We start from the raw sequence: 23,115 nt of genomic DNA, 5'->3' as shown, positions 1-23,115 counted from the left end.
AACACAGAACCAGAGGTTCCATCCAGGAACTAAAAGATTTTCTTCTTGAGCTTAAAATCACCAAGGAAGATCCACATCTACGAGGTGTTAGCTGCATAGACACTGTGCATGTTGTTAACCCAATTGCAGCAAAAGTACCATACAACATTCAGGGAAAATGGGCAACAGTGGTTCTAAGTACAAACAGCGATATCAATAGTCCTTCCCACATATTTTGTTCTTTTCATAGTTCATCAAAGACCTAGCTAGAGAATGATCCAAGCTTCTTTATGTATATGTATTTAACTTATTCTATTACAGACTGATTCAGGCAGTTTGTTCTGCACTCCTCTGACCTGTTTACAGCCAGTCCAGGCTGTGGAAAGATCCGAATTTTAAAGTCGGGATCCACCCAGATGCCTGGACCAGCAGCTGGCTCAACTTCTTCGCGAGCTGCCAAGAGCCTGAGCCAGCTACTCCCCCCCCCCGCCCTGCTCTCCTGTGAGTACTGGAGAGCAGAGCAGAGAGACTGGCTCTCTGCTCAGTGAAGGCTGAGAACTAAATAATCAGCGGTGTTTGATCGCTCAGTTCTCAGTCTTAGAAGTGACAGGGAACAGATGCAGCATAAGACCGATCCTGCATCCACCTAGGTAAGTATAATTAAAAAAAAAACATACTTCTCTTTTAACACAAAAATGCTGTGCCTTATTGTTGCTTCTTTTTCAATATAAGCATTCCTTCAGCTTGTTAAGCTGCCAGCACAATGTTCATTGCTTTCCAGTTCTATTTCCCAACAGACAGGCAAATGGCCAAATATGTGAGTGTCTCAACTGTTCACCCTTTTACCCTGGTATAGAATTCACAGTGATGGAGTTCAACCAGTGTTGCTTTGAATTCCACTGATAAGAAGTCCGGCAATCTCTGCTTTGCTTTGAAAGACCCTCTTTAAACATTCCACTGTGGCTCTGAAGGACCGTTTCTGTGATGAAATGTCTAAATGAATCTAAAGGGCTCTACAGAATTGATATAACTTCACATACAAGCATCACAAAATAAATTACGCTACAAAATATTCCAGACAATTTTTTAAAAACTTTCATTTGTTTATGTTTGCAAAAATGAATTTGAGATTGTGGCTTATATGTCACCTGTTAAAAATAAATGTGCTTACCTGTTATGGTTTTAGTGCTCTTTTTGAAAGAAAAAATATATTTTTCCATAAAGATAGTGATCTTTTTTGTAATGGGCCTGTTGGTGGGGTAAAATCAGGAACTATTAGGAGATTTGAACTGCCATAGTCCCATATTCCTGAAAAATTGTAAAAGACTAATAGTTAAATTGACCTACCAATTACCAGTACTCACAACTTCACTTTGCTTTTTATTCCATGTTTTCTGTTACAGTTAAAGTGTAATGGCAAAACCTTTTTATTAAAGTTTTTTATTGCTGCTGATCACTCCTTTGGAGAAAGTTCCCCTCTATTTCTGTATTGGTGATAAGGTTGTCATCAGTAAAGGGAGTAAGGGAAAATTTCCTCAATAGGGGCACAACAGCAATAACAATATTTTGGCAATGTAGTTTGAAAAAACGTGAACCTCTATCTGCCCTTTATTGCTGTCTCATTGGAGATATCTTTGTTCTTCCTGTCTTAAGGTGGGAATACACGATTAGAAAATCGACTAATCGGTCATCTGACGACCGAGAGGCATTTGTTCGTTGGTCGAAATCGTGGCCCACATTAACCAATCTAAAAAAAATAGTTTGTCGGTCAATACATAGTGTTGATGTCTTCCGTACAAGTGGAAGTGATGCAGTGTGCGTGTGACCTTGTAGCCACGCCATTCCGATTAGAAGAAGTGATATACACAACAATTACCAGCAATGAGTATAATTTATTTATTTATTACATGACCTATATACATAAATAGTGATACATAAAATATAATATGCAGAATTCTGGTTTCATTATCTCATTAGGCCAATCTACTTTTACATTTGGATTTTTCATTCATGTTTTTACAAAGATTCCTTGGACATAAACATCCGAGTCATCTGTTTCCGCTCATGCGTGATAGCGCTTGATAGATTTTTTTCGTACGACCGTCATACCACCGCATAGAAAATCGGTCGTTCATATGCGAAATGACAAATTTTTTCACTGTTGTTCAACCAGATTTTTTTGTTCACAATATCGTTATCAGTTAATACATCCTGCTCATCAACGAAGAGAAAATCGTTCAATCAGTGGTTCCGCGAAATATTTCATACGATTTTCTTATCATGTGTACGGGGCATTACAACATTGGTATTAAAGAGCAAAAATGCCCAAGGGACATTGCGAGGCATGCTAAGTTGTAGTTAAAAAAATCACATTCTTTATTATTATGAGAAAAAGGAAAATTGTTCAATAAGCATCAAATACCAAATCTGAAAAATGTAAACATATAAGGAAGCTAGATCCATAAATTACATAGCACAAGCTCTCTGCACAATATCTCAGTGAGTTTCATGAAGCAACGTTCACTTCTTCAGGAGTAAAGAAATCCATGTCATGTAACTTGGAAAGAACATATACAAGGGCTAACAAACTGCTCAAGAAAGCAGATGGCGCCTTGAGGGAACCTCTCCGGCATATGACCGTCCTGGCCAGGAGCTGTGATGGGAAACGAATTAACCCACTAGGGGAGTGCAGTGGGGGGTGCTAATAGAAACCAGCAGTAGAAAGACAAATAGCGTGACCATCTCCAACGCTGCACAACATGTACCACAGCCAGGCACAAGTTACCCCAAACCGTGTTAGTTACAATATTGGCATTGGGGGCAGGAAATGAGGAAAACATTTCTCTTAAAACACCATCTGCACTGCAATTAAAAGTCCAAATGAATGAAAGAAGGAAGTGACCTCACAGGACAAACAGAAATATGTACATCAACTGCATATAAATGCACATCAATGCATGCAAATGTGCAAGAAAAAAACATGCAGCTAACATGCATTTTTAGTGTGAATGGGCCCTAAAGGCTGTCCTGGTAATATCCGAAATATGGGGTTAGATGTAGCCAATGTAGCCAAATCTGTTGCCTGAGGGTTGGACAAAGCTAAACTTGCTCGCACACCTCTGGATTTTGCAGACAAAACAGTAAATAAATATTGACATGTTTTATATAATCAGTCTCAGTTGTAGTGCAGCTTTTTAGGGGAAAACATGCGTTAATGTGTACAAAAAATGTCCCCCCACCCCTGTGTTTGATTTGCTGACAAAGGAAAACAGAAGGTTTCCATGCACACGGCTGTACGGCTTTTGCACTTGACAGCGCTCACAATGTTTACAATACGGCTTGGACAGTTGCCTAGAGCTGCTGTACACACAATTAAACTGCGGGGCTCAACTGCTCTTTCAAGTCAGCGTGATGCTAAAAGGCCCTCATTGTACCCCTGTGCCAGTCAGCCTTGAGACATTCAACATAAACAAATTTGGGGCTCATACATTAGTAACTGTATACCGTTTTGTCTGCTTCCGCAGACGGGGCCAATTCTCACACTGCAGCTGATGGGAATTCAACCCATCCTAGCTGAAAACATCGACAAATTAGGGAGGCCAATTAGGAGCTTGTTTGTATTACGCACTGTTTTATTCTTTATAAGTACCACTGAAAGTTTGTTGTCAGCACTGAGCAAATGGCCTTTACAATGCATTTTCTCTTACGTGTTGTGGTTAGTGTAACGGCAACATTTGCTGAGTCACAGCTAATACATTCTGGATGAAGTCCTTCTGTAAATTCAATTTTTGAGGGGGATGTTTGTAGGAAAGTTACAACATTATCTAAAGTGAACCTGTAATTTTGCAACAAATAATATTATTTATTTACTTATTACAGGCATTTATATAGTGCTAACAATTTCCACGGCACTTTACATACTTACATTCACATCAGCCCCTGCCCCTGCCCCCACAGAGCTTACAATCTAAGATCCCTACTTCACATGCATATTTAAAGTGGAATTCCAGTTATACCCTAACTAAGCCTAAGGCTACTTTCACACTGAGGAGTTTTTGAAGTGTTTTTGCATTAAAAAAGCGCCTGAAAAGCTCAAGAAAAATGCTTCCCTGTGTATGTGAATGTAAATATATGTATGTTTTCATACTGAGGCATTGTGCTTGCACTGCGGTGTAAAAACTCCTGCTTGCAGCATCTTTGGGGCATGTTTGGGGAGTTAAAAAAAATGCCCCAAAACTGCCTCTTCCCTTTGAAAACAATGGAAAACACCTGAAAACGTCTCAAAAACGCCTCTGAGAAGCGGTTTTGGTGCAGTTTTAAGTCACATGTCCTTTACAAAATGCAGCAAAATGCAGGAAAAATGTCTATGCATTTTTTAGGCTTTTGCGGCGGGTCAGTGTGAAAGTAGCCGAAGACTACTTTCACACTGAGGAGTTTTTGAAGCGTTTTTGTGTTAAAAAAGCACCTGAAAAGCTCAAGAAAAACGCTTCCCTATGTATGTGAAGGTATATCTATGTATAAATGCAAAGTATATAGCAAGTGCTGAAGTCTAAGATTCGTAAGGGGTAATATGATATCTCTCTATCTCTGGAGTCTATACCTCTTTTAATACAAGAGAGGATTTTGCTCGCTTTAGAAACCGCAGCTTGGCATTGCATGCTATTATTACGCTTGTGATCTACCCAGGGGCGGACTGAAAACTCATGGGGCCCCCAGGCAATAGGGGATCATGGGGCCCCTCTGTCCTTGCCCAAACTCAATAAAGCATATGAAAAAGGTACCAGGGGCATCTCATGGGGCCCCCTACTGACACCGGGCCCTCGGGCAGTGCCCGAGTTTCCAAATGGTCAGTCCGCCCCTGGATCTACCAGAACTCCCAGATCCTTCTCCACCATTGATTCCCCCAGTTGTACCCCCCCTAGTATGTATGATACATGCATATTCTTAGCCCCCAAGGGCATAACCTTACATTTATCAACATTAAACCTCATTTGCCACATAGTTGCCCAATTACACAGTGCATTGAGGTTGGTTTGTAAGTTGGAGACATCAACATAAGGATGATATTCCACTGCACAACTTGGTGTTATCTGCAATGATATTTTTAATCCCAGACCCTATATCATTTATAAATATTTTAACAAGTAAGGGTCCCAACACTGAACCTTGGGGTACACCACTGATGACCGACCCTAGACCATTCAGAGTATGAATCATTAACCACTACTCTCTGAATACAATCTTTTAGCCAGTTTTCTATCCATTTACATACAGATTTTTCCAAGCCTGTAGACTTTACCTTACACATTAGCTCTGTGTGGGGAACTGTGTTAAGCGCTTTTGAAAAATCCAAGTATACTATGTCCGCCGCCACGCCTCTGTCCAAGGTTTTGCTCACCCCCTCATCAAATCAGATTTGTTTGACAACTTCTGTCTTTCATGAATCCATGCTGTCTGTTGCTTAAAATATTTTTTTCCAGCAAGAACTCATCTATGTGGTCTTTTATTAAACTCTCCAGTATCTTCCCAACTATAGAAGTTAAACTAAAAGGTCTTTAATTACTTGGTAACAATTCTGAATATAGGCACCACATTGGCTTTACGCCAATAATACATAAACATAATAATAAAATCACTTTGAGAAAATACATATAGAATTGTATTCACAGTATAGAAAAAATGGAACTGCCCATAAGATTAGAGAACATTTTAGCATGTCTTCAGTCAGACCATGGTGGTCTCATCCATATATGCGGTAGTATGCAGTAAAGTGTCCCTTCTTCATTTGTCTACGCGTTTCGTCTTTCTTCAGGACAGGATGATATTACAATAATGCACTAAATAAAGTAATCAAATAAAATAGTATGAATAGTCCTATCCAAATACATTTTTATAAAAAATAAAATAACTTGTATTATTTTATACTCTCACATGGCTAGGGCCCAGTCATCTCCCAAGCAGACACAGGGGAGTGGAGAAGATGCACCAGAAACCAGTGGCAGAGGATAATACAGCATATTTCTCAGTAATATCCTTACATATTTGGACCTCCATACCCTTCACCCTTCCATTGTAGATACAGTGACTCATGCTTTTTCACCACCTTCCCATCAAAGAAGTTCACTTTGTGTAGGATCTTGTAATAGAACTTACCGGGGTGGATGATGTCACTGCTCCATCCCCATGTGACATGTACAAATGTCCTGTCTTGCCAATTGGCCACTTAGACCTGAACATATGGGGAGTTCACATGTTCCCCTATATCTGGAAGCCCTACTCCAATACAGAAGCAGAGCAAGGGCTCCAATGGAGCAGCTAGATGGCCAGGGAGCATCAACTAATCAGATTATCTTGCTGGGGGGTTGCTTTCAGGAGACAATGTTGCTTTCCCTGAAGGGAAAATTACACTGTCCCATTAAGGAAGTATAGTAAGTGCAGGGACTTTTTACAGAGTGCAGAAACCAATAGCCACCAATCAGCTTCCTTCTTTCTCATGGAAATCTAATGGGTTCCTGTTCTTTGCAGTCATTGCGCTTGGCACAGCCTCTTTTAATAAGATGGTATATGTTATTAACAATGCACCAGGATATTAGGACAACAATGCAGCCTGCTAATAAATATAATATATTTGTCCCCTAAAAACACCATCCTATAAAACCCTTTCATGTTATACAATTATATTGCTTCAATTTATACATTCCCTTTAATAATATGTTCTTCTAACCCTCCGCAGAATCTTGATTCCATTTGTAGTTAGGCTAAAGAGTTCACTGAATATAATTTGCACTAATTGCTTTTCGCCATCTCTTCAGGGAACTGGAGCCTCTGCTGATATTAGGAATGACCAATTAATATAGGTGAGACCGCATTTTGCAAGTGATTATAATAGAGCTTGCCTTGCTGTATAAAGAATATAGAGCAGGTAAACTTGTTTTCTCTAGAGGCAGTTTTAAGGCTCAGCTGAGGTTTGGGTATTCCGGATTCATTTATTTTATTTTGGCTGACGTAAACAGATCCTGAATCCTGAGCTATAAAATAAATAAATGCAATAAAAAAGTGCAGAATGCAGTCAAAATGGAATATGAAAATAAACTAATAAGTTTGGTTGGGTGGAAAAATTGGATTTAGAGAAGGAGGTATTTGGTCCTCAGCAGAGATGAGCTTCACATTTCGGCCGAAAACTTGATTTGGTGAATTGGCAAATTTGTGGTCATTACAATTTCGTAGACATTTTCCTTTAATTTTGCCTTGCAGCATAGCAATATTACATTAAAAAATGTAAGCGATTTGAAGCTGCCCAAGCAGGAAGATTTCAAACAAAACAATGTCCACTGATTTGAGAGACAATGGGGTTAAATCACAAAGCTAACAGACAAGAATAAGGTTACTTACTTTAAAATCTCATTGGACATTTCTTTAAACTAACTGTCACATGGTTAAAACTAAAATCCTTATAGTAAAGTATATGTGAACCCTCACCTTGTAAAACAACCCATTCAGGTTGAAGTATAAATGAAAGGCAAAACATTTGTGTACAGATAAAAAAAAAACGATACATACTTTTTTCTTTTTTTTTATAAGTGATCACATAGCCTCTGCTCTCAGTTGCATAAAGAATCTAGAGAGCTGGGGGAGGAGAAACAGTAGCACACTAGTCTTTCCAGTGAAAGGCTGTGCGGGGGGGGGGGGCTTGTCAGGACAAGCCTGATCATTGGAGGAGAGCAGACTGAGTCCCCAGCAATAGGGAACTGACCATGTTGTGTTTTCATGCCTAGTGTGCTCAGTTTGTGACAGGAAAGCAGAAGGTCTGGCAGAGACCCCATGGAGTTCACTCAAAGGAAGCAAAACAAAGAGAACAGGATACTTTTTCATACAAGTACATGGTACTGCAGGCACATATCAGGGATATGAAATGTTGGGTTTACATATACTTTAAAACTTTGTGAATTCAGCCAATAAACTGTGTCTTTATGATTCTCACTGCTGCTGCTGCTGCTGCTGCACACTCCTTCTTTATGTAATGAATTAATCTTTGTTATATAAATAAAAGATCCATTCATTATCCACTTGCCCTCCAGAGGATTTACCCCCCTTCCTGACCAGGCCATTTTTTGCGTTATGGCGCTGTGTTACTTTAACTGACAATTTTAATTTATGTCCTTTTATTCCCATGAATTGAGCTTTCTTTCAGTGGTATCTGATCGCCTGTGCATTTTTTATTTTTTACGCTATTAAAAAAAAAAAAGGCCGACAATTTTGAGAAAAAAACAATATTTTTGACTTTTTGCTATTAAGCATGTCCAGTAAATAAATATAAAAAATCAAATCTCATCACAAATTTAGGCCAAAATGTATTCTGCTACATGTCTTTGCTAAAAAAAATCCCAAAAATTATACTGACACTGTACTAATGGCACAGGGCAGGAAGGGGTTAACATCTGGGGCGATTAAAGGGTCAACTGTGCGCTGTTTTACTAGGGGCTGTGTCTGTGTTCTTCACTGTAAGCACACAGTTTTGCACGAGCTGACAGGGAGGAGAGCTGTTTTGTTTACTAACAGTGTCCCCCCCCCATCGGAGATCCTCGGCAATCACTGGGTAAGTAATCAGTGGGCAAGAAATCACCGGCTGGGATCCGGTGTTTGACAGCCGTGGCTGCGAATGGTGGCGCGGGTAGGGCACGCGCGCCTCACGCACGCCCCCTACCCGGAATTGCAAAATCACGTATGTATACGCACCCATGCCTGTAGTAGTGTGTCTGCTATATGGCGGACTGGAAGCAGTTAAGTACGCATCAAAGTCCTCAATTAACCGTTCATTCATAATCTAGCCATCATAGTCCTCACTTCTAGGCTCCCTAGGTGGGTGTACTTTAGGTACTTCCAGTTACAAAAATAAATAAATTAGAATATTATGGTGCCTATGTGACTGTGTGTTCAAACAATAAATGATAAATTAATTTAAGCCCGCAATACGCTGGCGATAAAGGTTGACAGCTGCCCCTGAAAAGTGAAACACACTTAAACATATACATACATGAATAGGTAGGCGCTAAAACTGGGATAACCCTTCCGGTCATCAGCACATCATAAATATTGCCCCCGATTGGATGTTCATAAAATTCCATGTATGGCAGTAGTGGATGGACTCTGAATATCAGGCTCTCCTTACAGTAAAGGTGATGCTCCAAGTAGCTTAAATTACTCAAATAGATTAAACGTTTTAAGTGTAGTATTTATTAGAATTTACATGATATAAACACATAAGGTTTTACACTCACATGTAAAGGTGCCCACAAGACCAGCACCAGTTTGTACAGCCTGTGTAATCCAATAAAATGGCCGGCGTGCATTCCAAGCCTCGCTTTCGGAAAGCTGGATGTGACGTCACGGGAACCCGGATGACATGCAGCTGGGGCACAGTTCCTTGCACCTCCCCAGCTGACTTCTGACCACACTGAGGATGTGCTGGCCCAGGAATCCCTATCCAAAATCTTTCTTCCCTCTACTCAGCTGTATTTTGTGTGGAGTGCCCCAAAATGGAGTCCTTCTGGGAGGCCTGGAAAACTGACATTCCCGCCTTAGATAGAGAGGACTGGGAGGGATGCTTTGAGGACAGCTCGAGATTGGTGGTCTCCTCCAGTGATAAATGATTCAGATGAAATTCCTTCTTCATATTATCCTCCTTGAAAATTGCACAGGATTTACCCTCAATGGTCCTCAGACTGCCCCCACTGCCAAACAGCAGGTGCCACCTATTACCATATGTTTTTTGGGATTACCGGAGGTGTCCAGGTTCTGGACGGCTGCGTTTGAGCTCATCAACTGCCGCGTGCAGCTGGCCCTTTCAGTCTGTCCAGCCTTGGTATTGCTCGCCACCCAGGATGACGACCAACGGCCATGGTATATCAAATTGCTAATTTCTTACCTATTATACTATGCCAAGAAAGAATTTTTTCTCGAGTGGAATGCTTCTTCCCCCCTCTCCATTGATTCCAGGGAGAAAGCTGTTAAGGAAGTCCTTCCCATGTATAAACTGACCTACATTAGTAGGAACTACCCACAGACATTTGATAGGGTATGGCAGCCGTGGCTAACCCAATAAATGAGCCCCTCCTTCTGATGTTCTATCTAGGCATGGGCCTGGACATGGCTGTCACCCCCGCTCTAGGATGTATGTGCAGGATGATACTTTTTGTGACCTATGTGGTTTTTTTGTGGTGCACTGTACTGTTCTATACCTATCACAATGCCAATACCTGTATTCTTTTTCCCTGACGTCTATATGAATTGTACCAATGCCATTATGGTTGTTAAAAAAAAAAAGAGTCCTCAGTTCAAAATGGACTACAATTTCATTGAGAAAAAGGTTCACCTTTAATAAATGGCTTTTTTTATCATTGGACTAGAAGCTCATTCATTAGAATATGAGTGAGAAGATGAAATGCGGATGTTGATAACTAACACGAATATTTAGAATTCTCGCTATGATACTCAATGAACGGGTCTATGTTGACATATTAAAGACACAATTCCAAAAGTTAAAAAAGAAATAAAAAGAGAACTCAAAAATAAATATTTAGCATATCATGTTGTTTTTATTATTTATTTTTTTCAAATAAAAAATAAAGACAAATACAAACTAAAAGAATTTAAAGAAAGTGTAATGAAAGTTCGCTAAAGGTGCCATTGCAGCTATTTTTTTATATGGTCTAGAAAGCATTAAAAAACTATACCCAAAACATACAAAAAAAGAAAATTGTAAATAAAAATGTTTTGGGGGTATTTTGGGGTATTTATTTTTTTCGTAATATCTAATACACTTGAAATAGCCCAAAACACACCAAAAATGAGAAAAGAGAAACAAAGTTTTAACAAATTAATTATTTATGTTATTTTTGGGAGGTTTTAATATTTATGTTATTTTTGTTAACACATTATGTGTAATCATGATCAGTGATCATGATAATGCATGCTGTGGGAGATTTCCACTCACTTCCTAAGTGTGTGATACCCATAGACAAAATGATGGGTACTGTAGTCACTAGCAAAGGGGGTGCAGACAATAATAAAAACATTTTCAAAGGTTCTACACCTTCCCCACGATGCTAAATTTTGTTTTTTTCGACCATGTCCCCATTGGAGAGATTTCTCACCTGTTCCTGTCCTGACAGGAAGTGAGCAGAAATTTTCCCAACAGGGAAACTGACAATAATAAATACCTTACAGACGTTCTAACCAATCCTCACTCTATCCAAAAGAAAAATAAAATGTTTTGTCTGGAGTTAGGCTTTTATTGGGTTTCATTAAAATATATTTAGGACCAGGGAATTCGGCTGGGAGTGCAGCCATTTTACATGATTCTGTGTTGTACAACAACTTCAGAGTGCATTGGTATGGCTGAAGAAAGGGCGGTGCTTATATCATTGAACAGCATTTCTCTTTGACTTAGATTCAGAGCTATGAAGAAGAATAGGGACACCTATAGGGAATTAGTTGATAGGACAGCCAATGATCAATGACACGCTGAATATTAGAACTAATCATCAGTTATGCTACACTGTCCTATTTAATCTAAATGTATAATCTTTTTAAAGTCCTGCGATGTAGTGAACACACAAAACTAGCACCCAGTGCAAAAAAAAGTGAGCACACAAAAGGGAGCACACAAAAGAGAAGCACACAAAAAAGTGCACAGGGTGTACGTCTAGCCCTCCTCCAAAGAGAAAGGGCCCTAGACCTGATCCCATGGAGCGCAACGCTCCTGACAAGTACTGAGGCACTCACTGGTCCACCTGGCCGAAACCAAGTGGACCCCTTTCTTCTGGAGGCCTGCCAAAGCAAGGCCACCCCAAGTATGTAGTGGGACTCCCCCTTAAGGAGAGCAGGAAACTCTGAACAAAAGGTCACATGCCTCCCTCGCCCCAAGACTTTCAGGGCAGGCCTGAGGACCTACACCCTATTAATCAGGAAAGTGAAAAAGTGCGTACTGTGCTGTGCAAAAGTGCAAGTGACAAACATACATTAAAAAAAGGGAAAGGGGAAGTGGATAAGTGCTTTCTGTGCCATAGTGTAGAACTATGGCGGGTCACTTGGCCAGGAATAAAAAATTCCTCCAGTCCTGGCCAAAAGGCCTGGCTCTAGAGGCAGGTGCAAAAAAAAATTGTGACTGGTGTAGTGACCACGGTGCCTAAAACTCAAAGTAAGCTTCCTCACTGTGAGAATTTCAGCACCCCTGGACTGCCACTCCAGGGGCACATACACCGCGGGCTTCTTTCTCAGCCCCATCCCTACCAGAAAGGCATCAGAACTTAGAAAGTTTAGGGAGAGCCTTGCCTACAACTGGGGACAAGCCTGGTGCACCAGGCCAGAATCAACCCAGAAGGAAAAGGCTCCCCCACCACTCTCACCATTCCCACCTAATTACATCCGGGATTACTAACTGACTCCCCAGTTGGCGACGGGAGCCAGGGTTCTATCCGGGACAACTGATAAGAACAGATACTACACTTGATCTTAACCAAAAGGCCAGGAAGCAATTCAATCTAAATGTATAATGTTTGACTTGAGTGTACCTTTCAATAAATATAAGACTACTTTTACATCCTTCCCACCTTCAGAAACCACATTTGTTCCTAATGATCTGAACTCGCAGAACGTCTTCACGCTAAACCTCATTTACACATTAACCTGACTGTCAGTAGGAGCAGGAGCAATCTAAATATTTACACAAATTAACCATGAACCCTAAAATAAACCAACCTTACAAGGTATAAGCAAAACAAACGAGGAAAATAAACAGCATTATTTGATTAGAATCGCATACATCTTTTGAATAATTACTGAGAAGACTTGCATTTGTTTTGTTTTTTTAATTGTACTGGATTTGGAATTATATTGCGGACATGTTCGTTGTTTGCTCTCTCTGTTACTGCCATCATTCATGCGGAGCAACTTGGGGTTGATACATAGACACTGGAAAGAAGAAAGAAAGAAGTCTATCACAACCAATCAGGTGATAGGTTTCATCTTCCACCCACAACTAGAAAAATGACAGCTGGGATCTGATTAATTGCTATGGATAGATCTAAATGATACCTTTCTTTTAGCTTTAGTACAAAAGTAGAAAAAGTCTTTTGAGTTATGGGAGTTTCCCCCCCCCATGTTACAGAAATGTCTAGTAAATTAAAAATATATATTAGCAAGGCCAACAACTGTTTTCCTTTAACCTCTTCAGCTGCGGAAGGTTTTACCCCCTTCATGACCAGGTCATTTTTTTGCTGTTTAGCACGGCAATACTTTATCTGGTAATTGCGCAGTCATGCAACATTGTACCTAAACAAAATTTATAGAATTGTTTTCACACAAATAGAGCTTTTTTGGTTGCATTTGATCACTACTGGATTTTTTATTTTTTATTATATAAATGAAAATATATATATATATATATTTCAAAACATATCCAATTAAAAAATGTAAAAAATCTAATTTCTTCATATATTTAGGCCAAAGTATATTCTGCTACATGTCTTTGGTAAAAAAAAAATCCCAATAAATGTATATTGATTGGTTTGCGTGAAAGGTATAGTGTCTCCAAACTATGGTGTATATATAATGGGATTTGTTTTTTTTACTACTAATGGCGATGATCAGCAACTTATAGTGGAACTGTGATAATGCGGTTGGCTATTTGGCACTAACTGACACTGGGTGGGAACTGACTGACACTGACTTCACCAGTGACACTAATATAGTGATCAGTGAGAATACTATACACTGTCACTGTACTAATGACACTGGTTGGGAAGGGGTTAACATCTCTGGTAATCAAGGGGTTAAGTGTGTGCCTAACAAGTGTTAATATGTGTATTATGTGCTGCTTTTTACTAAAAATATTTTTGTTCCCTGCTTTGCAAGTGCTTGCATGCATATTATTATGTGCTTTTTAGAGCATCTTTCCCATAAACTAAATCCCAGGGTGCTTTGTTAAGAAAATTTCAACCAAACATTCTGGATGTCATATAGACTGCACTTCCTGCTGTTTATGACTTCTTATTTGCCAATGAAACTACTCATCACATTTGCTGTCCAACAAGATGTTGATCCATCATAATGGTAAATGCTTACTGGTCAGCATGACCATATTACCAGTGCTTATTGGTCAGCATTAGAGATGAGCGAATTATTCAAAAATTCGGTTCGGCTGATTCGCCGAATTCGCAGATTAAATTCGCTTCGTGCCGAATATATTCGCTGCGAATTTAACTTATAAAAAGGGTGTTTCTAGGCTTCAGAGAGCCTTTATATTAGTGCAGAACACTGTACCTTTAATTTAAATGCCCTTGGAGTCTGCTGGGGAAGAGAAATAATACTGTCAGTCAGTATGACATGCAGATGAGTGCCGTCGATTTTAGAATCACCGCACACTTCACTCATTTGGGCAGTCACGGGGCATAACCAGAGTGTGGAGCCACAGTGTGGCGGTGGAGGCAGCAGCAATGGGAGGCCATACAGCACCCTATGACAAAATGGAACCCACCAGCAGTGTGAGGAGACCTGAAAGTGGCACATGGCAGAGTGTGGCGATGGAGACAGCAGCAATGGGAGGCCGTACAGGGACCCATGACACACTCTGGACCTGGCAGCAGCATGAGGAGGCGGTACAGGGGCCCATGACAGATTACGGGCCTGGCAGCAGCATGAGGAGTCGGTACAGGGGCCCATGGCAGAGTGGCGGAGCGTAAGCAGCTAAAATTGAAGGCCATACAGAGGCCTATGTTAAAAAGTCCCCCCAGCAGCAGCGTGGGGAGACGACTATCAAGAGTCCAATGGCAGAGTGGCGGAGCAGAAGCAGCTTCAATTGAAGGCCATACACAGGCCTAGGTTAAAAAGCGGAAGCCGTCAGCAGCGTGAGCAGACGACAGAGACACATGGCGCAGGGTGGCGGTGGATGCAGCAGTATTCGGAAGCCAAACACAGGCCTCGGTTAAAAAGCGGAAGCCGTCAGCAGCGTGAGCAGACGACAGAGGCACATGGCGCAGGGTGGCGGTGGAGGCAGCAGCAATGGAAGGCCATACAGCACCCTATCACAAAATGGAACCCACCAACAGTGTAAGGAGACCTGAAAGTGGCACATGGCGCAGGGTGGCGGTGGAGGCAGTAGTATTCGGAAGACATACACAGGCCTAGGTTAAAAAGCGGAAGCCGTCAGCAGCGTGAGCAGACGACAGAGACACATGGCGCAGGGTGGCGGTGGATGCAGCAGTATTCGGAAGCCAAACACAGGCCTCGGTTAAAAAGCGGAAGCCATCAGCAGCGTGAGCAGACGACAGAGACACATGGCGCAGGGTGGCAGTGGAGGCAGTAGCAATGGAAGGCCATACAGCACCCTATCACAAAATGGAACCCACCAACAGTGTAAGGAGACCTGAAAGTGGCACATGGCGCAGGGTGGCGGTGGAGGCAGCAGTATTCGGAAGCCATACACAGGCCTAGGTTAAAAAGCGGAAGCCGTCAGCAGCGTGAGCAGACGACAGAGACACATGGCGCAGGGTGGCGGTGGATGCAGCAGTATTCGGAAGCCAAACACAGGCCTCGGTTAAAAAGCGAAAGCCGTCAGCAGCGTGAGCAGACGACAGAGGCACATGGCGCAGGGTGGCGGTGGAGGCAGCAGTATTCGGAAGCCATACACAGGCCTAGGTTAAAAAGCGGAAGCCGTCAGCAGCGTGAGCAGACGACAGAGACACATGGCGCAGGGTGGCGGTGGATGCAGCAGTATTCGGAAGCCAAACACAGGCCTCGGTTAAAAAGCGGAAGCCGTCAGCAGCGTGAGCAGACGACAGAGACACATGGCACAGGGTGGCGGTGGATGCAGCAGTATTCGGAAGCCAAACACAGGCCTCGGTTAAAAAGCGGAAGCCGTCAGCAGCGTGAGCAGACGACAGAGGCACATGGCGCAGGGTGGCGGTGGAGGCAGCAGCAATGGAAGGCCATACAGCACCCTATCACAAAATGGAACCCACCAACAGTGTAAGGAGACCTGAAAGTGGCATATGGCGCAGGGTGGCGGTGGAGGCAGCAGTATTCGGAAGACATACACAGGACTAGTTTAAAAAGCGGAAGCCGTCAGCAGCGTGAGCAGACGACAGAGGCACATGGCGCAGGGTGGCGGTGGAGGCAGCAGTATTCGGAAGCCATACACAGGCCTAGGTTAAAAAGCGGAAGCCGTCAGCAGCGTGAGCAGACGACAGAGGCACATGGCGCAGGGTGGCGGTGGAGGCAGCAGTATTCGGAAGCCATACACAGGCCTAGGTTAAAAACTGGAACCCAGCAGCGTGAGCAGACGACAAAGACGCACGTGGCAGAGGATGGATCTGGCAGCAGTATGAGAAGGCGGTACAGGGGCCCGTGGCACAGTGTGGTGATGGGGGCTACAGCAACTGGATGCCAGAAAGTGGCCGATAGGGCTATATACTGCATGGAATTATAAAGTTGTAAAGACAGCGGCCTATAAGGCTATACACACTATAACAATCATGACTTGATTGACCATTGGCCTATAAGTCTATACACAGCATGAATATCATGACTTATTCTGAGAGTGGTTTGGAAGGCTATATACAAAAAGTAATTCATGAGCTGTCCGGACAGCGGACAATAAGTACATATATACAAATCAATTCATCAGCTGTCCAGCCAGCGGCCTCAAAGGCGACACATATAGAAAGCAATTCATGAGCTGTTCAGACAGCGGCCTCTAAGGCGACAGATATACAAAGCAATTCCCGAGGTGTTCAGGGAGCGGCCTGAACGGCTAGGTTATTAGGTCAGTTGTGTCAGGAACTGGTGGTTTGAAATCCAGACTAATCCACGCCTGATTCATTTTCACAAACGTGAGTCTCTCCACACTTTGGGTGGACAGTCGTGTCCTCCGCGGAGTTACAATACCTCCTGCCGCACTAAACGCGCTCCGATGCCACGCTACTGGCCGGGCATGACAGCCTTTCAAGGGCAAATTCAGCTAGTTGGGGCCAAAGGTCAAGTTTCGTTGCCCAGTAGTCAAGGGGATTGTTTACCTCGGTTGGCAGGGTGCTGTCCAAGTAGGCCCAAGCCTGTTGTTTGAGGTCCTGCTCCAGGTCCACCTGATGCTGCTGCTGCTGCTGCTGCGGCTGGTTAGTAGTTTCCTCACTGTGCTGGTGAAGAAAGCTACTCATCATCGACTGCAGACTGAGGCAGCCGCTGCTGGTGGAGCTGCCACTGCTCCTACCACCCCACCCCTCCCCTGCTGCCATGCAGCGGAACGCGAGCGCACAGGGCCCACAGTGTCTGAGGATGGACGTTGGCGCAGAAAGGCAGAGACCAACTGACTACATAGGTGGTTTTTATAGTACTTTATTTTGGCCTCCCTCTCAGCAGGTGTGAAAAAGGCCACCATTTTTGAACGGTAGCGAGGGTCCAACAAGGTGGACAGCCAAAAGTCATCCCTCTGTCTGATGGTTATTATTCGGCTGTCGCTACGCAAGCAACCGAGCATGCTATGGGCCATTTGTGCCAAGGAATGCGAGGGACTCCCTGCCTCCATCTCCACAGCATACTGCCACGGTGCGTCTGGGTCCTCTGTCTCCTCCTCCTCCTCTACCAGATGCTCCTGCTCCTCCACTCCTGTCCGCTGAGTGGAAAAACCACCCATTTCACTCAATAATTCCTGAGCACCAATGTCCTCCTCTACCTCCTCCTCTTCTTCCTGTCCTGCCCCCACAGGGGTCATGTGGTGTTGAGATCTGTGCGCCACGTCTACCGCACCCTGACCAGCCATTGTTAACAGCATTTGTTCCAGGACGTGCAACAGAGGAATGACGTCGTTCATCCCATAGTCCTGCCGACTCACGAATAGCGTGGCCTCCTCAAAGGGCCTGAGCAAGCGGCAGGTGTCACGCATGAGCTGCCAATGGCTGACATCTAAGTTACACAGGGAGTACCTTTATCCGCTTGTAACATCAGGAAATCAGTGATGGCCTTTCGCTGTTCGTAAAGGCGGTCTAACATATGTAGGGTTGAATTCCACCTTGTTGCAACGTCGCAGATCAGGCGATGCTGTGGAATTCCGTTCTGCCGCTGCAGCTCAAGGAGGGTGTGCTTTGCGGTGTAGGAATGGCTGAAATGCATGCAAAGTTTACGTGACATTTTAAGGATGTCTTGCAGTGGGATGGTGGATTTTAGGAACCGCTTGACAACCAGATTGAACACGTGAGCCATGCATGGCGCATGGCACAACCTTCCTTGACGCAGAGCAGACACCATGTTCTTTCCGTTGTCGGTCAACATGGTTCCGATTTTCAGTTTGCGCGGAGACAGCCATCTGTCGATTTCTCTGTTCATTACACTCAGAAGTTCCTCCCCTATGTGACTACGTTCACCAAGGCATACCAAGTGCAGCACAGCGTGACACCGTTGCACCCTGCACATGTGATATGCCGGTCGGGTAATGGGACTTGGCACGGGGGTGGCGGCTGAGGACACGGCGGAAGAAGAGGTGGTAGAGGCGAGCATCTTTGCTGGACCAAGGACGTGCAAACGTGGAGGCAAAAGCGGCGTGACCTGTCCAAGTTGCTGGTGCGGCTGTGCCGGCACCACGTTCACCCAGTGGGCCGTAAATGACATGTACTGTCCCTGACCGTAGTTACAGCTCCACACGTCGGCGCTGCCGTGCACTTTGGCAGAGACCGACATGCTCAAAGACTGGCCCACCATCTCTTCTACATGTGAATGCAGGGCTGGCACTGCCTTTTTGGCGAAGAAATGCCGGCTTGGCACTCTCCACCGCGGCTCGGCACAAGCCATCATTTCTCGGAAAGGTGCTGAGTCCACCACTTGGAAAGGGAGGGACTGCAGCACCAGCAACTTGGACAGGAGGACGTTCAGCTTCTGCACCGTCGGGTGCGTGCTCGCAAACTGTTGTCTCTTGGAAACGGATTCCAAGAAAGACTGCTGACGGAATCCGTGAAGAGGAGTAGCAGGAGAAGGAGCATCTGAACGAGCGGAAGATGCCAACGAGCGACAACTCCCCTCAGCAGAGGTGTTGGAGCCTTGACTGGCTGATAGAGGGCGATTGACGTCGGGTGACGGAGCAAGTAACGGAGCGGGTGATGAAGCGGGGGCTGGGGCAGGCAGAACCGCCGTATCTTTATCACGGTTTTCCCAGGCCACCGAATGGCGACGCTGCATATGCTGACGCAACGCTGTAGTCCCAACATTGGCCCCCTGGCCACGCTTGACTTTCTGGCCACATAGTCGACATACGGCTACGTTTACTTCCTCGGGCGGCTTGACGAAAAATTGCCACACCGCCGAGTAGGAAACTTTGCCCCCGCTACTCCTCACTGGCTGACTGCTACTTCCTCCGTGCACACCGGCACCACTACTGGCCGTGGTGGTAGGCTGCAGTGGAGCTGGTGCTCTACTCCGTGGCCGTTTGGCTCCACTGACACTGCTGCGACCCTGCTGCCTCCTGGGCAACCCACCGACTGTTTTGCTCGCTGGCAAGCTGGCACCCTCTTCTCCTGATGATGCGGAAGCAATAGCCTGATGACGACGAGGCTGCCAAGTGCGATCAGCCTCATCATCATCAATTAGGGTCTCCGCGTCACTACTAGCCCCCTCGGCTGCGTGTGGGTCAGGAGACAGACCTGTCTCTAGACCGGCTACCGAGCCACTCTCCTCGCCAGTACTTCTTCGCCTGGCTGCTGAAGAGGCGGATGTCTCCCCCCATTCCTGACCGCCCTCTGTTAGCTCTTCCTCACTGTACAGTGGGGCTGAGCCCACAGCATGCGATACTTCGCTTGGTGAGGGAACAGCAAAGGACAGGGGCAGGTCGAGGACACGTGATTTCAGTGGGCTTGCTCATGGGCCATGCCAACTAACGGTTGTGTCTGACGTACCCACCGACCGTTGGCTGTAGGTGTCAGAGGTGACCTGGGAAGAGGAAGACGACCGAGTCAACCAATCGATGATGGCAGGGTTGTCGGTGGAGACACGACCGCTGGATGACACCGGGAGCACTGGCCTCTGGCTGCGACTAGTGCTGCCTCGACCCCTTCCTCTGCTGCCACGTCTGCTCGCTCCTGAAACATTGCCTCCTCTGCCACTCTTCTGCGTGTTGTCTGACATACTCTTTAATTCAATAAGCACCCCAAAAATAAAAACGGATTTAACTCTTTGAACGTACAATAGTGGTTGTGAAGCAGAAAGTCAGTTTATTTAGCACAATCGGTCAATTGCAGCTTGCCGTTGGCTGGAAACTGTACGTTTAGGTCACTGGAATGCACTAATCACTCAAAAAATATTACCGCCAGCCGGCGTGTAAATGGATTTAACTCTTTGAACGTACAATAGTGGTTGTGAAGCAGAAAGTCAGTTTATTTAGCACAATCGGTCAATTGCAGCTTGCCGTTGGCTGGAAACTGTACGTTTATGTCACTGGAATGCACTAATCCCCCCAAAAATATTACCGCCACCCGGCGTGTAAATGGATCTAACTCTTTGAACGTACAATAGTGGTTGTGAAGCAGAAAGTCAGTTTATTTAGCACAATCGGTCAATTGCAGCTTGCCGTTGGCTGTAAACTGTACGTTTATGTCATTGGAATGCACTAATCACCCAAAAAATATTACCGCCACCCGGCGTGTATACGGATTTAACTCTTTGAACGTACAATAGTGGTTGTCAAGCAGAAAGTCAGTTTATTTAGCACAATCGGTCAATTGCAGCTTGCCGTTGGCTGGAAACTGTACGTTTAGGTCACTGGAATGCACTAATCACTCAAAAAATATTACCGCCAGCCGGCGTGTAAATGGATTTAACTCTTTGAACGTACAATAGTGGTTGTGAAGCAGAAAGTCAGTTTATTTAGCACAATCGGTCAATTGCAGCTTGCCGTTGGCTGGAAACTGTACGTTTATGTCACTGGAATGCACTAATCCCCCCAAAAATATTACCGCCACCCGGCGTGTAAATGGATCTAACTCTTTGAACGTACAATAGTGGTTGTGAAGCAGAAAGTCAGTTTATTTAGCACAATCGGTCAATTGCAGCTTGCCGTTGGCTGGAAACTGTACGTTTAGGTCACTGGAATGCACTAATCACCCAAAAAATATTACCGCCACCCGGCGTGTATATGGATTTAACTCTTTGAACGTACAATAGTGGTTGTGAAGCAGAAAGTCAGTTTATTTAGCACAATCGGTCAATTGCAGCTTGCCGTTGGCTGTAAACTGTACGTTTATGTCACTGGAATGCACTAATCACCCAAAAAATATTACCGCCACCCGGCGTGTATATGGATTTAACTCTTTGAACGTACAATAGTGGTTGTGAAGCAGAAAGTCAGTTTATTGTACACAATCGGTCAATTGCAGCTTGCCGTTGGCTGGAAACTGTACGTTTGTGTCACTGGAATGCACTAATCACCCAAAAAATATTACCGCCAGCCGGCGTGTAAATGGATTTAACTCTTTGAACGTACAATAGTGGTTGTGAAGCAGAAAGTCAGTTTATTTAGCACAATCGGTCAATTGCAGCTTGCCGTTGGCTGTAAACTGTACGTTTATGTCACTGGAATGCACTAATCACCCAAAAAATATTACCGCCACCCGGCGTGTAAATGGATCTAACTCTTTGAACGTACAATAGTGGTTGTGAAGCAGAAAGTCAGTTTATTTAGCACAATCGGTCAATTGCAGCTTGCCGTTGGCAGGAAACTGTACGTTTATGTCACTGGAATGCACTAATCCCCCCAAAAATATTACCGCCACCCGGCGTGTAAATGGATCTAACTCTTTGAACGTACAATAGTGGTTGTGAAGCAGAAAGTCAGTTTATTTAGCACAATCGGTCAATTGCAGCTTGCCGTTGGCTGGAAACTGTACATTTATGTCACTGGAATGCACTAATCACCCAAAAAATATTACCGCCAGCCGGCGTGTAAATGGATTTAACTCTTTGAACGTACAATAGTGGTTGTCAAGCAGAAAGTCAGTTTATTTAGCACAATCGGTCAATTGCAGCTTGCCGTTGGCTGGAAACTGTACGTTTATGTCACTGGAATGCACTAATCACCCAAAAAATATTACCGCCACCCGGCGTGTATATGGATTTAACTCTTTGAACGTACAATAGTGGTTGTGAAGCAGAAAGTCAGTTTATTTAGCACAATTGGTCAATTGCAGCTTGCCGTTGGCTGGAAACTGTACGTTTATGTCACTGGAATGCACTAATCACCCAAAAAATATTACCGCCACCCGGCGTGTAAATGGATCTAACTCTTTGAACGTACAATAGTGGTTGTGAAGCAGAAAGTCAGTTTATTTAGCACAATCGGTCAATTGCAGCTTGCCGTTGGCTGGAAACTGTACGTTTATGTCACTGGAATGCACTAATCACCCAAAAAATATTACCGCCACCCGGCGTGTAAATGGATCTAACTCTTTGAACGTACAATAGTGGTTGTGAAGCAGAAAGTCAGTTTATTGTACACAATCGGTCAATTGCAGCTTGCCGTTGGCTGGAAACTGTACGTTTGTGTCACTGGAATGCACTAATCACCCAAAAAATATTACCGCCAGCCGGCGTGTAAATGGATTTAACTCTTTGAACGTACAATAGTGGTTGTGAAGCAGAAAGTCAGTTTATTTCGCACAATCGGCAAACTGCAGCACCAACTGTGCACGACAGCCACCAAAAAAAAAAAGGGTGTATGTCACTTTAAATTTTCGATTCTTTGATAGCTGTGGCCCTGAGTAACGATTCTGTGTCCCTGAGTAACGATTCTGTGTCCCTGAGTAACGATTCTGTGTCCCTGAGTAACGATTCTGTGTCCCTGAGTAACGATTCTGTGTCCCTGTGTAACAATTCTGTGTCCCTGAGTAACAATTCTGTGTCCCTGAGTAACGATTCTGTGTCCCTGAGTAACGATTCTGTGGCCCTAAAGTCTCTGTGGCCCTAACTCTGTCCCTTAATACAGACAGGTCTGTCTCTCTTGAATGACCAGAGGCTAATGGAGAATTCTAAGATGGCCGCGATTTATAGCTCCACCATTACACAGTGCTGGCTGGCTGCTGATTGGCTAATGCGATCACATGTCAT

At 44.1% G+C, this 23,115-nt stretch overlaps 1 protein-coding gene and 1 pseudogene across 5 annotated transcripts in view; one reads left to right on the top strand and one right to left on the bottom strand.

The window, feature by feature from the left end:
- The window catches only part of RBMS1 (RNA binding motif single stranded interacting protein 1), a 487,977-nt gene that overhangs the window by 84,019 nt on the left and 380,843 nt on the right, over window positions 1-23,115 (top strand). The gene's annotated exons all lie outside the window — the stretch shown is intronic.
- LOC149470796 (U2 spliceosomal RNA) lies at window positions 12,429-12,516 on the bottom strand (annotated as a pseudogene).

Source organism: Staurois parvus, unplaced genomic scaffold (assembly GCF_062004578.1).
Source record: "Staurois parvus isolate SC_StPar_1 unplaced genomic scaffold, SC_StPar_1.0 ptg000031l, whole genome shotgun sequence".
NCBI classification, from domain to species: Eukaryota; Metazoa; Chordata; class Amphibia; order Anura; family Ranidae; genus Staurois; species Staurois parvus.
Note: the sequence above shows the minus strand (reverse complement) of the source record. Positions and strands in the feature narration are given on the sequence as shown.